The 14,844-nt window shown below is 42.3% G+C and overlaps 3 pseudogenes; 2 read left to right on the forward strand and 1 right to left on the reverse strand.

Annotated features, from left to right (window-relative positions):
- The first annotated feature begins 2,007 nt into the window (after positions 1-2,007).
- LOC118432238 lies at positions 2,008-5,941 on the forward strand (annotated as a pseudogene).
- A 423-nt stretch (positions 5,942-6,364) lies between these two features.
- On the forward strand, positions 6,365-11,083 carry LOC118432580 (annotated as a pseudogene).
- A 3,193-nt stretch (positions 11,084-14,276) lies between these two features.
- LOC118432118 overlaps positions 14,277-14,844 on the reverse strand; it is a 4,306-nt pseudogene continuing 3,738 nt past the window's right edge.

Here is a 14,844-nt window from a genome sequence, read left to right on the forward strand (position 1 = left end):
TTACAGTGTTCCAGCCTTGATTACAGCAAGATTAAAGGTATGAGGTGACGTGTCAAAGATGACGGCAATGAAAGTATGGCAGTATATATTAGGCATGAAAACCAACCCTCCTCCTAACGCAGAGCTCTAGGTCAGCTCGGCCGAGCTAAATTCTTGATTTGTAAAGGGGGCTTAACCGCTTCACTCAGTTTGTCGATATATGGTCACATGTGCTTTCCTCACAAATGGGTCAACGTTCTAACGGGCAGGCGTGCCCTGGTTCCCTCGACAAGGTCGTAGTAGAGTTGTCTGTAAGAACGCGCGTCGGGCGTGGCGTAACTGGTAGAGCGTTCGGCTCGGAATCTATGGGTCCTGAGTTCGATTCCCACCGTGCCCCCCGACGTTGTGCCCTTGGGAAGGCACTTTACACGACTTTCCTTCTGTCTGTACCGTGTATGTGGCATTGTTGATATAAGTTATAAAACTTGAGTGCAGTGTCACATCGTCCTCGTCTGTCCAAAAGCGAATAGAAAAAAAATTAAGAGAATGCAATTAAGTACGATAAGAGATTATGGCGTGGGTATGTATTTGCAACATCGATCCTAGCAAGATAGACATTGCCGTTTTTGTGCTTACCTTTCTTTTCTGTAGGCTTACAGGTGATGTTCCAAACGGGAGCCATAAAAACTCGAAAAATGTACGTCATAAAGTGAGTAGATCGGGCATGTAAGGATATATCACCTAAGGCAATGCGTGTACATGTGTATTATTTTTATAGTTCGGTAAGCGTCTTGTATGATACGATTGTTATTTCTTCCACATGACATACATTTACAAGAAACTAAGTACAGCGAAAATAGGTTTTGAAGGTCTTTGTAAAAACCTAATTAAGTAGTGATTAAGACATGGTTAAAAGCCAGCCAACCGCCAAATGCTTAAATGCTTGGGTAAGTTGGGTTGTTCTTATGTACTAGTATCTCTAGCTCTAGATCTGCGTATACGTATCTCTGTCCTTCATACTTTGTCGCGGATGTTGACTATCTTGTACTGTACTATAATATGGAAAAGTCCTTTTACCAATAAATCCTACCTATTCTGCTAACTGGTTGGTATGGTCTGCCCAGTCTGGAAACTGACATCTGGGGTCAGGGAGTCTGACCCCTGGCCTCGGGAGCCGTCAACTGTCAGGTACCGCTGCTTTGGTGGAATCTACCAAACCAGGTTGGGGGGTTGTAATGCTTCAGAAGTTTTTGACAAGAATGCCCCGGCTATCCCTAAACTAGCTGCTAGGGGGCCCAAACTTATGTCACCAACTCCTGAGCACAAGAGCTATCTAACACCAAAAATTCGTGACCATATCATGTTTAGAATATGAGAAAACACACCCGGAAGTTGCGCTGCAGTACCAAGGGAAGCCGCTAGTGGGCCCATCATCGAACTTGACCTCCGTTTTCCAGACCCCTACCCACCCGCCAAATATCATCAGCGTCCGTCGAAGTCTTCTCGAGTTATGCTGTTAACGGACAAAATTTTGCAAGTAAACCGGCGCCTGCACTTCCAAGAAAGCCGCTAGGGGGCCCAAACTCGCAGCAATCACTCTCTGCTTTAAGGGGTCCCTACCGCTCAAAAATCACGACCGCAGCATGTCCAGAACGCGAGATATAAAGCATGGAGGGTCCGTTGCAGTACCTTAGCAAGCCGCTAGGGGGCCCATTATCGAACTCCCTCTTCGTTCCCCAGACCCCTACCCACCCACCAAATATCAGCCGCATCCGTCGCAGTCTTCTCGAGTTATGCTGTTCACAAACAGGGGGAAAACACACAACCGGACCGAAAATATTACCTTAGCCATTCTGGCAAAGGTAATAACACTGTCCATAGAGATAAAAAAATACCCATTCCCAAGTATGAGCCTTCGCCCATGTTCTTGACACCCGACCGAAGTAACTTCCAAAAGTCCCCCTCTATGGAAGCAAATGGAACAATCTGTAAACCTTACCCGCCTTGTTAACAAAGGGTTAACAAAGATCAAGGGCAAACTCTTCAACATGAAGGCGCTGCAAGGCGTTTCTCTCGCCCTCAGGTTTGTGGGTTTTGTCGTGTTCTTTGTTACAACGCGGGCTGTCCGAGCGGTCCTTGGTGTTCTGTCTCCCTCCCTGCAGAGAAAGTTGGAACTCCATGTCGCCAAACGATCTCAGATGTGTGACTCTTCCCTGGCGATGGAGGACTACATCGATCTGGTAGGTAACATTGATGTGTGTGTGTGTGTGTGGGGGGGGGGGGGTGCCCTGTGTGTCTACTTGTCGGAACGGTGTTTTGAGAGCAACGGTATACGGAGATAGATCAGTATAAACCCGACAGTTAGAACTGCAGTACTACGACACAAAAAGTTAGGTAGAGCGACATTCTGTGAACGGTAACGTTGGACTTTGGACCGCCCTTGGGTTGCGGTCCACCTTTTGTTCCAAGGTCATGCCCCCAGGAGTCAAGGGACCACAAAGAATGATAAACATGTTTGGGTGCCAAATAGATACGGCTATCGGCCTTTACAAAATGTACGAAAAAAAACAACAACAAAAATAGTACTTTTAGCTTCAATGTGTATTTGCCAACGTCTTGCAGGTAATGATAAGGTAGACAGCCATGCGGCCGCCATATTCAGTAGCTAGCGCTGCCCAAGAAATGCCCCCGCATTCATATCTACCATTAGAAATAGAAAAATTCTTTAAAAAAAATCACATTCCTTTCGTCCTGTGGATCGCAAAAAAAGTACCAAAAAGGAGTTGGCGATTTTCTGAATCGGCCTGAGGACTTGGTGAATGATTATGTTGTTCCATGGCCAGCTCTTCACGTCCACCGCGTTCTGGACCTGGTGGGAAGAAGGCCATGTGAAAGATCTCCTGTGTGAGACCAGGGTGGGAGGGAAGGCTCCTGACGCTCCGCTCCTGCACATGGACGGACTCACACAGGCACGGCTGATGGAATTCGCCATGAAAGGTGTGTATCTGTTTATTTGTTTATCATAATGACCACACAAGTGCATTTATTAACTTGTAGTTGTTTGATTGGATGATAAGATTTTTAACCAACAGTAATGACGTAACCATGGCTGATAGACTTAATCAAGAAAGGCGTACAACAGGACAAAAGTGGTGAGCTAAAAGTTTCTGTTACAGTTAGTTGGCATGTTGAACTATTGAGCTGGTTATTCCTGGACCAGTAGTCTTGGTCTACTGTCTAGTGAAAGTGGGTTGCTTAGTGTTCGGTTACTTTTGAATACTGTATACATTGATAACACGGTGTTGATAAAGGTTTTCTAATGGACTTGTTCAAAGCAAGGCCATTTGACCTCCTTTAGGCAATGAACTAAGTTAATGGGTGAGGAAAATAGCGGTATAAACATTGGCTTTGTAGACTGGAAGACATGTTGTGTACAGGAGGAAAACAGTAGCCATTGAGAGTTCCTGGAAAAGAAACTGTTGCTGTTGAAGAACTTCGAGGCTTATTATTGAACAGTACAACGATGTGTTCTTAAACGAAATTTATCACTACTTAGAACGTGAACGTATGGTTGTACATTTTTTAATCGTGGCGTTTCTACAATTGTCCCAGGGCGCCCCCTTGTGGTGAACTTCGGCAGCTGCACCTGACCACCGTTCATGGCGCATTTGGCCAAGTTTAACGACATGGTGGCCGAATTCGCCGACAGGGCCGACTTCCTGACGGTCTACATCGCCGAGGCGCATGCGTCAGACGGTTGGTCCTTCAGAAACAACATCAAGATCAGGTCGGTTTATTCAACTGTTTCACATACGACTGTAGCTCGATGTATACTAGAGGTACACCCCATACAATAATACTACAGTTAGGACCGTTTTTCTATTTGACGAACCATTCTGCCAGGCTTCTTTTTTAACTCGTTAGTACCTTTTCATTGAAATGGAAAAAATAGCAGTCAACGTCACTGCCCCCTCCCCCAATATCTGCTCGGACATTACTAACACAACAGAAAGTGATGCAGATGATTTGTTACTGTCGTCAACATAGCTACAGTGTATTTAGCTTGACTAAAATCGCGCTCCTCGCGGCCGGCCCTATAGTGTTGCTATTGGTCATTAACCCCAGCCAGCGAGAGATTGTGTAAACACAGGCTACATCGTATTTTGCTTTCCCTGAAGCAAGCCACTGCCATTACACTAGCCTACAGTGTCATCCGAAGAAGAAAAATCAAAAGCAAAATTGGTCCCCACGACCTCATCAAAATGTAAAGGATGATCCAGATTAGTTTACCTTATAGATACCATGCAGACAAAGGCGATTGAAGCGGGGCCAACATTTGCTAGCAAACTCTCTTTTCTGTCTTAATCCCAATTGAAGTTAGTACCAAATGTTTAAAATGGCTATATAACGATCACATTCAAGCGTTACTTTTACTGTTTTCAGGAAGCATAAAAAATTGGAGGAACGTCTGGCAGCAGCGAAAATATTGGTATGTATGTTTGTATGCATGTGTGTCTGAATCGAGGAAGGGAGGGATTTAATTAATGTAGGGAGATAGACAGGCAATGTTGATGGCAATGTTGTTGTTGTTGACGTCATTATCACTGTTGTTGAAATGATCGTCACCATCTAATGTTTCGTTTTCTTTCTCTTAAAGTCCTGCCATCTGTGCTATTGTTTTTATTCATTATGCTGCTAGCATTATAATTGTTGCCTTTAGTCGTTATTGTTGTTTACTCCTCGCCAGGCCGACTCCAACCTATCCGGTCCGCTGTTGGTGGACACTATGGATGACGTAGCCAACCGGAAGTACGGGGCGTGGCCTGAGCGGCTCTACATCCTGTTGGACGGGAGGGTCATGTACAAGGGCATGCCGGGACCGCACGGGTATCACGTGCACCAAGTCAGGGACTGGCTGGAGAAATATCTAAGGAACAATTAAATAACTTATCAAGTTAATTAAGCAGTATTGTCTTAGACTTAACCCTTATATTCACAACATATCGATATTCAGTGACGAATTCATGTTCCTAATGTTAAGTTTTATTGTGCACTGTGTGTTTGTTTGTTGGTTTGTTTACCTTACCTTAACTTAGTTAGTATTCTTCCTGAAGTCCTATACTATATACAAACATCAATACCTTACAGATTTTACTCATAGCTCTACCTTACCGGCCTCAAATGAAATAACAGATAATTGAGATACATAATCATTTATTGTTAAGCAATCCTGACATTGAGAACAACAAGGATAAGATGTCACAGGGGCCTGAATTCTTATGTTTTTATGTGTTTTTTTCATCATCCAAATGAAATCCACTGCGGTTATATAATTGAGTTCAATTCACCTTTAAATATGTCTTAATTAAGGTTGTAATTACATTGTACATATCTGACAAAAGGTGTCCGTATATGTTTCTTTGTCTATATGCCCTTACGACGCTCTTATTACGACTCTACCGCGATATTACTTATGCAGTGACGTACAGCAATGTCAAGGACTTGTGGAGCGTATGAAGGATAAGGCCGTCCCTCTTCTGAGAGGTCTTGTCCGGAGATAAGTCCCAAGTCCCTGCAATACTGTATAAGATGTGTAGGGGTCGCTGTCTTGTGTACTATACGTCAGCCATTTTGAGACGCAAGATCGGACATGTAACAAATTATAGTTTTTACAGTAAGCTAATGATATGATGTTACTGCAGTGTTATCTGTATCTGTATCAATATAGCCGGTATAACCGCCCTTCGGCGTAACACACCAGCTTCAACAGTAACAACCAGTGTTACCAGCTAAATGAAGGCTGTGCTCGCGGCGGAAAAAATATATATGTTATGCTACTACATTATGTGCTTAGCATTGAAACCTCTTGGTTATATTCAATGAGGTTATTTAATGAGGATTTTATGTTACCTCCTTGCTATATTGTAGCATATGGCATACTGTTCAGTCACCATGGATACCATAGATAGCCCCTTTGGAATAGCCCTTGGCTAGACGGGGTAGCCCTGCTTGCGTGTATTTATAAAGCTAATAAATGGAATCAAATCTCAAAACACCTGCTCGAAGACTCACCTTACGTACTACTCTTCGTGACTTCCTGGCCGCCGACATGAGTATATATGATTATGTGATTATGTTAACAACGAGAGAAAGAGATATTTACACAAAGTCATCAATCCTCAGAGATAGTACGAATGATCTGATCACCTACCAACATATCGGGAAGTAGTCTATGAATGGCTCTTTGAGCCTCGAATCCCATTGACAAAGGCCACAGGGAATTCAGTGGTACAAAAAAGAAATGTTGATTCCTTTTGCTTTGTCCCCCACTCAGGCAATTTGGAATAGTCTGCCCTGTCCATCCGCCCGTACATAATTATCTTCCATACAGGTTATATGCACACATGAAAACATTCTTCCCCAAAATGAAGGCGATGCAACGCGTTGCTCTCGCCTTCCATTTTGTGGGGTTTGTCATTTTCTTCGCGCTAATGCGGATTGTCACTACGGTTGTCGGTTTTCTGTTTCCCCCACTGAAGAGAAAAATGGACAACCATATGGCGAAGCAGGCTCAGATGGAAGAGAGTTCCCTAGCGATGGAGGACTACATCGATCTGGTAGGTAATATCCACTTATCCGGGTCAGGTCCAGCTATATAATGGGATGTATATTTGCACACTCTTCATAATGGCTCCAATGGTGTTTTATTGACCAATTGGTCAATCGGCGACGTGCTTTACCTGGTACCTTTAAGCAAGATTTGATAGCAATCTGTTTAGTCAAGGGTCAAGCTTGAAGATGGTTATGCGAATGATGAAAATGCCACAATAACAGCTGGCTGAGCCGAGCATACTGAGATTTGATACGCACTAAACCTCATCGCTTAACCACAGGGCATAACAAAACATCTCGCTTGTACACGATTCATGCATTCAAAAATCATATCTGTAACTTTTGAGGAAACGCCGTAGAGTCAGTTTTATTCCAGTGTATGTCTACCTCTGGTCATCTGGGAAAACACCCGTTCGTCCTGGTGTCTTGTTTTTTTTCCGAAGTAAGACAAGTAGGTTAGTTAGAGGACGCGTCACATGCAAAACTGACATCTTAACATTAGAAGAGCACACAGAGAATTCAGTTCCAATAGCCAGTGCACCAATGGTATATGTGTGCACCAAAGTATAGAATAGGATTGAAAAATCTGTGTACAGCTGCCACAATCTTAGTGCTGATGTAACCTAGGAGGCAGACGATAAACAAAACGCTATGCATATTATACACGATGGATTTTGTGAAAGACTGAAAATCTGAAAAAGGACAGTCCAGTTTTTATTCCGAGGCCGCAAAATGTTGCTTAAGTGGATGACATCCGCGGATGCATGGGTGTGTGTGGTTTCCTAAAAAAATCTCGATATATGAACAAAGGAGAGGTAACGCAATGAACCATCAGATTATGTTAAGCAGCACTCTCTGTTGTTTTTTTGTACCATGTATGTGTAAAATATGCGTATAGACTTATTAGGACTTTAAATGATGTCAACTGTACCTCTGAGTCTGATACATATTTTGCCTGGCTCTTACCATTTCCATCATCATCATCATCATCATCTTTCTTCCTCTTGAGTGGCGGGGCAAACGAAGTTAGTCCTCCAGAACTGCTTGTCTTTCATCGCAGAGAGAAGACCTTTCCCATCCAGTCCTGTTTCATCCTCAATGAGCTTCTTAAGAGTTGAGCTTGGACGGCCGACTCTTCTCTTAGTGTCGGGGGACCACAACAAGAGTCTACCAGCTGGTTCGTTGGCTCGAGCCACGTGACCCGCAAGGCACAGCCGACACTGTTTCACTTTTGTAGAGACTTTTGGTAGTGGTCCGTACAACTGTTTGTTTGTAGTATGTTTCCACCATGGACAGTTGTAGACTAGACGAAGCATCTTCCCTGATGACCTCAATGAAAAGCGAACTGCGGGTCGATTTGAGCTTTATTGAATAAACAAGCAAATAAACAAACTGTATGTTGAGTAAGGCCAAAAGGTACTGTAAATGGTGATGTTGTTCCAGATCTTCACGTCCTCCTCGTTCTGGACCATGTGGGAAGGCCGTGTGAACGATCTCCAGTGTGAGACCAGGGTGGGAGGGAAGGCTCCTGACGCTCCACTCTTGCACATGGACGGACTCACACAGGCACGGCTGATGGACTTCGCCATGAAAGGTGAGCTGGTGACCTAGTCAGTGTTTTGTAACTCCGGGAAAGAGGGTCGTATGTAGAGGGTCGTATGTAGCTTGGCATGCCACCTGCTCGTAGCTGTGAGCTTTTTCTTTCGTTTGCATGATAAATGAGGAAAGTGTGTGTGTGTGTGTGCTTGTGTGTGTTTGTGTGTGTGTGTGTGTGTGTGTGTGTGTGTGTGAGTGTGTGTGTGTGTGTGTGTGTGTGTGTGTGTGTGTGGATGAACAATATAACTCTCGAAGGCCTGGATGGATTGTCTTGATATTGGTATGTGGGTAGTTCTGAAAATGATCAGATTTGGGCCCCCTAGCGGCTTACGGTACTGCAGCTGAACTTCCGGGTTTGATACCTCGAGTTCTGGACATACTACGACCGTTGTTTTTGAGTGGTAGATAGCCCTTGGGACGGAGAGCACGTGGAGTTTATTATTGCATTGGGCTTTATTATTGCATATTTTATATATCTCGTCGTGTTTCTCCAATTGTCCCAGGGCGCCCCCTTGTGGTGAACTTCGGCAGCTGCACCTGACCCCCGTTCATGGCGCATTTGGCCAAGTTTAACGACATGGTGGCCGAATTCGCCGACAGGGCCGACTTCCTGACGGTCTACATCGCCGAGGCGCATGCGTCAGACGGTTGGTCCTTTAGAAACAACATCAAGATCAGGTGATTATAGCTTACCGTTACAAAGATGCCCGACGTGATGTAGCCATGGAACTGAAACACAGGCCATATCCCAACACCATTCGTCGTTAATCAGCTTAATTTAGATGCTTCACTTGTTGATGAAATGCAAATTGTAACAAGAGTTCTGTATTCTATGTTAGATATCTACAATCAGCCTATGCTGCCTTTATAGCTTCTGTAATACAAATGCATTTTACCGACAGGATAAAGAAAAGTTTTATATCACTTTAAAGAACGCTCTACTTAATAGGTTGACTCTAAGCTCGGACTGATCCTTGGGAATCTTACTCAAATCGGTTTAAGAAAAATCGAGATGAAGGGATTACAGATGGCTCAAACGAATGACAGGTATTCATAACAAACAAAACGGATGGTGTGATATTAAATCCACATCTGAGAAGGTGAATTTCCGGCTTTCAGGTCTAGCTAATCAACTGTGAGGTGGATCATATGTGCTGACAATCACCATACTTCCTAAGGATAGATAGGGTTACCTTAATCGTATTTGGTTACTGATTTTATAGACATAAAAACTAAGGTTATGATTAAAAAATTATATACTATATGTTTGCCTAGATTTTTTGCTGTGGTTGCATTTCTTATATCTCTTGGTGATTTCAGAAAGCATCGAACACTTGAAGAGCGCCTGACTGCAGCGAAGATGTTGGTAAGTTTTAAGTTTTAGAGGAAAGGAGGCAGACATTCAGTTTGATTCCTAGCGTCTTCCCTTGGTACTGTAGTGGAACTTTTGATATTTTCATATCTCGTGTTCTGAACAAGGTATGATCATGATTTTGGGGTGTTAGATACATGTAGCTCTTGCTTGTTATATATTGGATAAAACTGCCGCCTATACGCAAGTTAGGTTGTGTTAAAACCAAAAGATCATTGATACATCACAATATCATTGTTATCAATGTTATTGTTGTTGTTATTGTTGTTTACTCCTCGCCAGGCCGACTCCAACCTATCTGGTCCGCTATTGGTGGACACCATGGATGACGTAGCCAACCGGAAGTACGGTGCGTGGCCTGAGCGGCTCTACATCCTATTGGACGGGAGGGTCATGTACAAGGGCATGCCGGGACCGCACGGGTATCACGTGCACCAAGTCAGGGACTGGCTGGAGAAATATCTACAGGGTTAACTCAAATCATACTCTAAGGTTCATACTTGTGGTTCACAACAAACAATAATTCAGATTTAATCATAGTGATATCTTACATTGAAAAACATATCTGTAAACATGCACCAAGTCCGGGATTACTTACAGGACTAATTTATCACTTACACTTAATGTATGTCTTTCTATGCCAACAGATACTCAGGGATAATGTGTTTAACTATTTCATGTGCCATCGGTCCGACTGTGTAATCAGCTAGTAAACAAAAAATAGATCAATTCATTAGATAAGGACTAACCAGGAAATTTGCCATCCGTAGGTTTTCTGTATGTTACGCTCAATGTAATGTCACATAGCCTATCAGTTTTCAGTATTTCTCTTAGTCTTGCCCATCATGTCTGCCCGTTACAACATTAGATCACCGATGTCATACGATACTGTGGAGAACTTGTGAAGCCCATGAAAGAGAAGACCGTACCTCATCTGAGAGGTTTTCTCCGGAAATAGAATGTTCACAAAGTTTTCACGGTGTTCTATACATGGGTGGGACTGTAGCTGTGTGTATAGTCAACTATCGCTGGGCATATGTAGCCCCCTCTAGGCCTTCCTATGGGGGTACAAATCGCAGAAGTTGGCAAAACATTCAGAAATTGGCCAGGGGAGTCAATTAATTAGAAAATAGCATTTCCCTGCGTGAAAATAAAAACCCCGGTAGCAAAACTCCCTTGGCAAATTAGCGTAGTCAGTCTGGTGGAGACTAGGACCGTCACATATTCTGTCTACATGTCTTGTTTGATTTTCCCTTGTTAGCTGTTTTATGTATAGCTGTAAACTCATCAATAGAAAGATACCATATACATACAGCACTATGGAGAACTCTGTGGAGCGTATGAAGGATGGGACCGTCCCTCGTCTGAGAGGTCTTGTCCGGAAGAATAAAAGTCCAAAGTCCTTGCAGTGCTATATGTCATAGGTAGGGGGCGTTTTACTGTGAAGGGAATGTATGTCATATTCCCAGTGCTCAGTACTGTTTGTCTGAATGTGAAATAAACGACGGTATGTCACAAAATAAAGCAATTGTGTGGTTTGCCTGTGTCGGTCATTTAGAAGACAATGTGCACTTAAAACGGTAACTTCAGTAAACTCCAGAAGGGCACAACGGATTTTTACCTTTGCCAGAATGGCTAAGGTTATGTTTTGGGCGTGTTTGTATGTTTGTGTGTGTGTGTGTGTGTGTGTGTGTGTGTGTGTGTGTGTGTGTGTGTGTGTGTGTGTGTGTGTGAACAACATAACTCAAGAAGCCTTGGATGGATCCTGATGATATTTGGTAGGTGGGTAGGGGTCGGGAAAACAAAGGTCAAGTTCGATAATGGGCCCCATAGCGGCTTGCTAAGGTACTGCAGCGGAAACTCAATTTTTTATTTCTCGTGTTCTGGACATGCTGTGGTCATGATTTTTGAGTGGTAGATAGCCCTTGGGGCAGAGAGTAAGGGCTGTGAGTTTGGGCCCCCTAGCGGCTTTTTTGGAACTGCAGGCGCCGGTTTCCTTTCAAACTTTGGACGAGAATAACTCTACAACGTGTTGACGGATCTTCATGATTTTTGGTATGTAGATAGAATGAGTGTTGACTTATTAACTATGCAAATCAACAGCTAATTTGCATAATTAATGAGGAAAGTTTATGAATCCACTGCATTCCATGATAGGACTTTGAAACTTGTCACATATGTAGCTGGGAAGGAGGGAAATGTCAATAGATATCAATTATGCAAATGATGATCTCATTTGCATAATTGATGAGAAAATATGAAGATGTTGACGGATCATCAGGGTTTTTGGTATGTAGGTAGCGTAAGGTTCCGGGTCGGAGTTCAAATCTGACCGGAGTTGGCGGAAGGGTGGTGTAATAGGCCGGAAGTGCACTGTTGTCTCCCTAACTTTTGCTCCCTATTGCTTGGTGATCGTTATAGCTGAGCATAAATTTGTCGTATTTCCTGAAAAGCCCGTGGTTTGTATTGTTTTTGTGCGAGGAGTAGTTGGTCGGCCAGCGAAACCATTTTTGTATTAGTCCGCTGCAACGGTGATGCGGTTTGTTCGCCTGATGACCCAAATAGCATCGTTTTTCACGCGATTTCGAAGAAATGACGTCATCGGAGATTGCAAAAAAGTTATCACATGGAATTTTTTTATTTTCATTTTACACAAACATGAAGAATTTAGCTTCTCTACCACGTAGGCCGTTATCCTGGGAAAATTCGTTTTTCCCAAGCAGCTTTGATCAAAAAAGTGTTAAAAAATGATAGTTTTCGGGTCCAAAATTAAAATTTTACTACATTTTCTACCCAAAATAAAGAGACAACAGACGATACCAATAGGTTTGTCAGAAATACGCAGTAAACGGCTTTCCACCATATTGATTAAGTTTCGCGTCCTACGTTTACTAGCGGAACTGTAGCCCTTCGGCCTGAGGCTGTCCGCCAACCTCCGAAATTATAAAAGAAACTCCGGTCCGAGACTGTAAGTGAAGACATACATAATGAGATACCAATTATGCAAATCAACAGCTAATTTGCATAATTAATGAGGACATTTTATAAATCCACTACATTCCATGATAGGATTTTAAACTTGTCACATATGTAGCTGAGAAAGAGAGAAATGTCAGTACATATTCATCATGCAAATGATGACCTCATTTGCATAATCAATGAGAAAATATGAACGTGTTGACGGATCGTCATGATTTTTGGCATGTAAATAGCCTAAGTGAAGACTTATATAATGTCATACTTATTATGCAAATTAACAGCTAATTTGTATAACTGATTAGGAAAAGTTCATAAATCCACAGCATTCCATTATAGTACTTTCAAAGTTGTCACATATGTAACTGAGAAAGAGGGAAGAGAGTAAGAGGTGTATTAAAAGACTTGAAAAGAGAATAACTCAAGAATGGATCAAAGGATCATCATGATTTTTGGTATGCTGATATCAATTAATTGTAACTTGGGATCTAATTTGCATAATCAATGCCGAAACTTTATAAACCAACTCCAAGCATATAATCTTGAAATGAAATGAGTAACGATTTGTCTACAGACGTCATTCTACATAACAAACCTGGTTTATTTGGCAAAGGTATGTGTTCGTGGAACTCTAGTTCCAACTAGTCTGAGTGTAGGGCACAGCAGAAGGAATCATTGGATTGACTTTTGTCAATGGAATCGGTCAAAAAGCTATTCATAGAATTCCCGATATGTTGGTAGGTAATCAGACCCTTTGAGGATTTATGACTGTGTGTAACTCTCTCTCTCTCTCTCTCTCTCTCTCTCTCTCTCTCTCTCTCTCTCTCTCTCTCTCTCTCTCACACACACATAAGACAGTTATATAGTTATATATAGTTTGTTCCGCCGTGAGCACAGCCTTCATTTAGCTACAACAATGCAGTAACATCATATCATTACCTCACTGTAAAAAAATAAACCCTCTCATTTATTTTATAGTACATGTCCAATCTTACGTCTCAAAATGACGTATAAGTACACAAGACAGCGACCTCTACACATCTTATACAGTATTGCAGGGGCTTTGGATTTATCTCCAGACAAGACCTCTCAGACGAGGGACGGCCTTATCCTTCATATGTTCCACAAGTCCTTTACTTTGATGCATGTAATGTGGCGTTCTCGTCGTAACGAATGGGCATTTAGACCAAACCATCCCTCAATACTCTTAACAACATATAAAACGTTATATATGGATAATTTTTGTCGAATATGTTATTACAAAGACATATTCAGGTATCATCTGAAACGGACCAAAATATACAAACGCAGTGGATCTCATTTAAATGTCGACAACGTGTTAGAATTCAGACCCATGAGATATTTTATCTTAATTCGCAATGTCAGGATTACTAAGCAATTGTATACTAAGCCCAACTGCCTGTAATTTCATTTGAGCCCGATGAGGTAGAATTATGAGTAAATCTGTAATAATAAAGGTATTTATGTTTGTATGTAGTATAGGACTCCAGGAAGAATAGTAACCCAAAATAGTAGCCCAAAAAGCTTTATCTAAATGTTGATGTAAATATGTTTTAAGATTTTATATTGATATCTCGCTTCTTTCTCAAATTGTCAATATGTATAACGCTGGTGACTGAAGTGCTATTTTGTGTTATGATATGTTGTGTAAAATCAATGCAATTCAGCCCCTATGGGGGCTGCAAAGTTGATTGTAATAAAGTTTCAAGTTTCAAGTAACTAAGATGCATGTTACTAATGGGTATCCTAAACCAACCAACAAACAAACAATGCACAATAAAACTTAACATTAGAAACATAAATTCGTCACAGAATATCGATGTGTTACTTGTGAAACCAAGGGTTTAGTTTAAGACACTGTTGGAAGCTATTTAATTGTTCCTTAGATATTTCTCCAGCCAGTCTCTGACTTGGTGCACGTGATACCCCTGCGGTCCCGGCATGCCCTTGTACATGACCCTCCCGTCCAACAGGATGTAGAGCCGCTCAGGCCACGCCCCGTACTTCCGGTTGGCTACGTCATCCATAGTGTCCACCAATAGCGGACCGGATACGTTGGAGTCGGCCTGGCGAGAAGTAAACAACAACAATTATTATAACAACAACAATTATAGCGTTAGCAACATAAAGAGTGAAATAGATGGCAACGACAAACTTCAAGATATTAAAAGAAACACCGTAGATGGCGGCGGTCACTTCAACGACAGTGATAATGTCGTCAACAACAACAACATTGCCATCAACATTGCCTCGCTACCTCCCTAATCTCCAAGCAGATCCTACGGTAG

This window comes from Branchiostoma floridae, chromosome 15, assembly GCF_000003815.2.
Source record: "Branchiostoma floridae strain S238N-H82 chromosome 15, Bfl_VNyyK, whole genome shotgun sequence".
Classification (NCBI taxonomy): Eukaryota; Metazoa; Chordata; class Leptocardii; order Amphioxiformes; family Branchiostomatidae; genus Branchiostoma; species Branchiostoma floridae.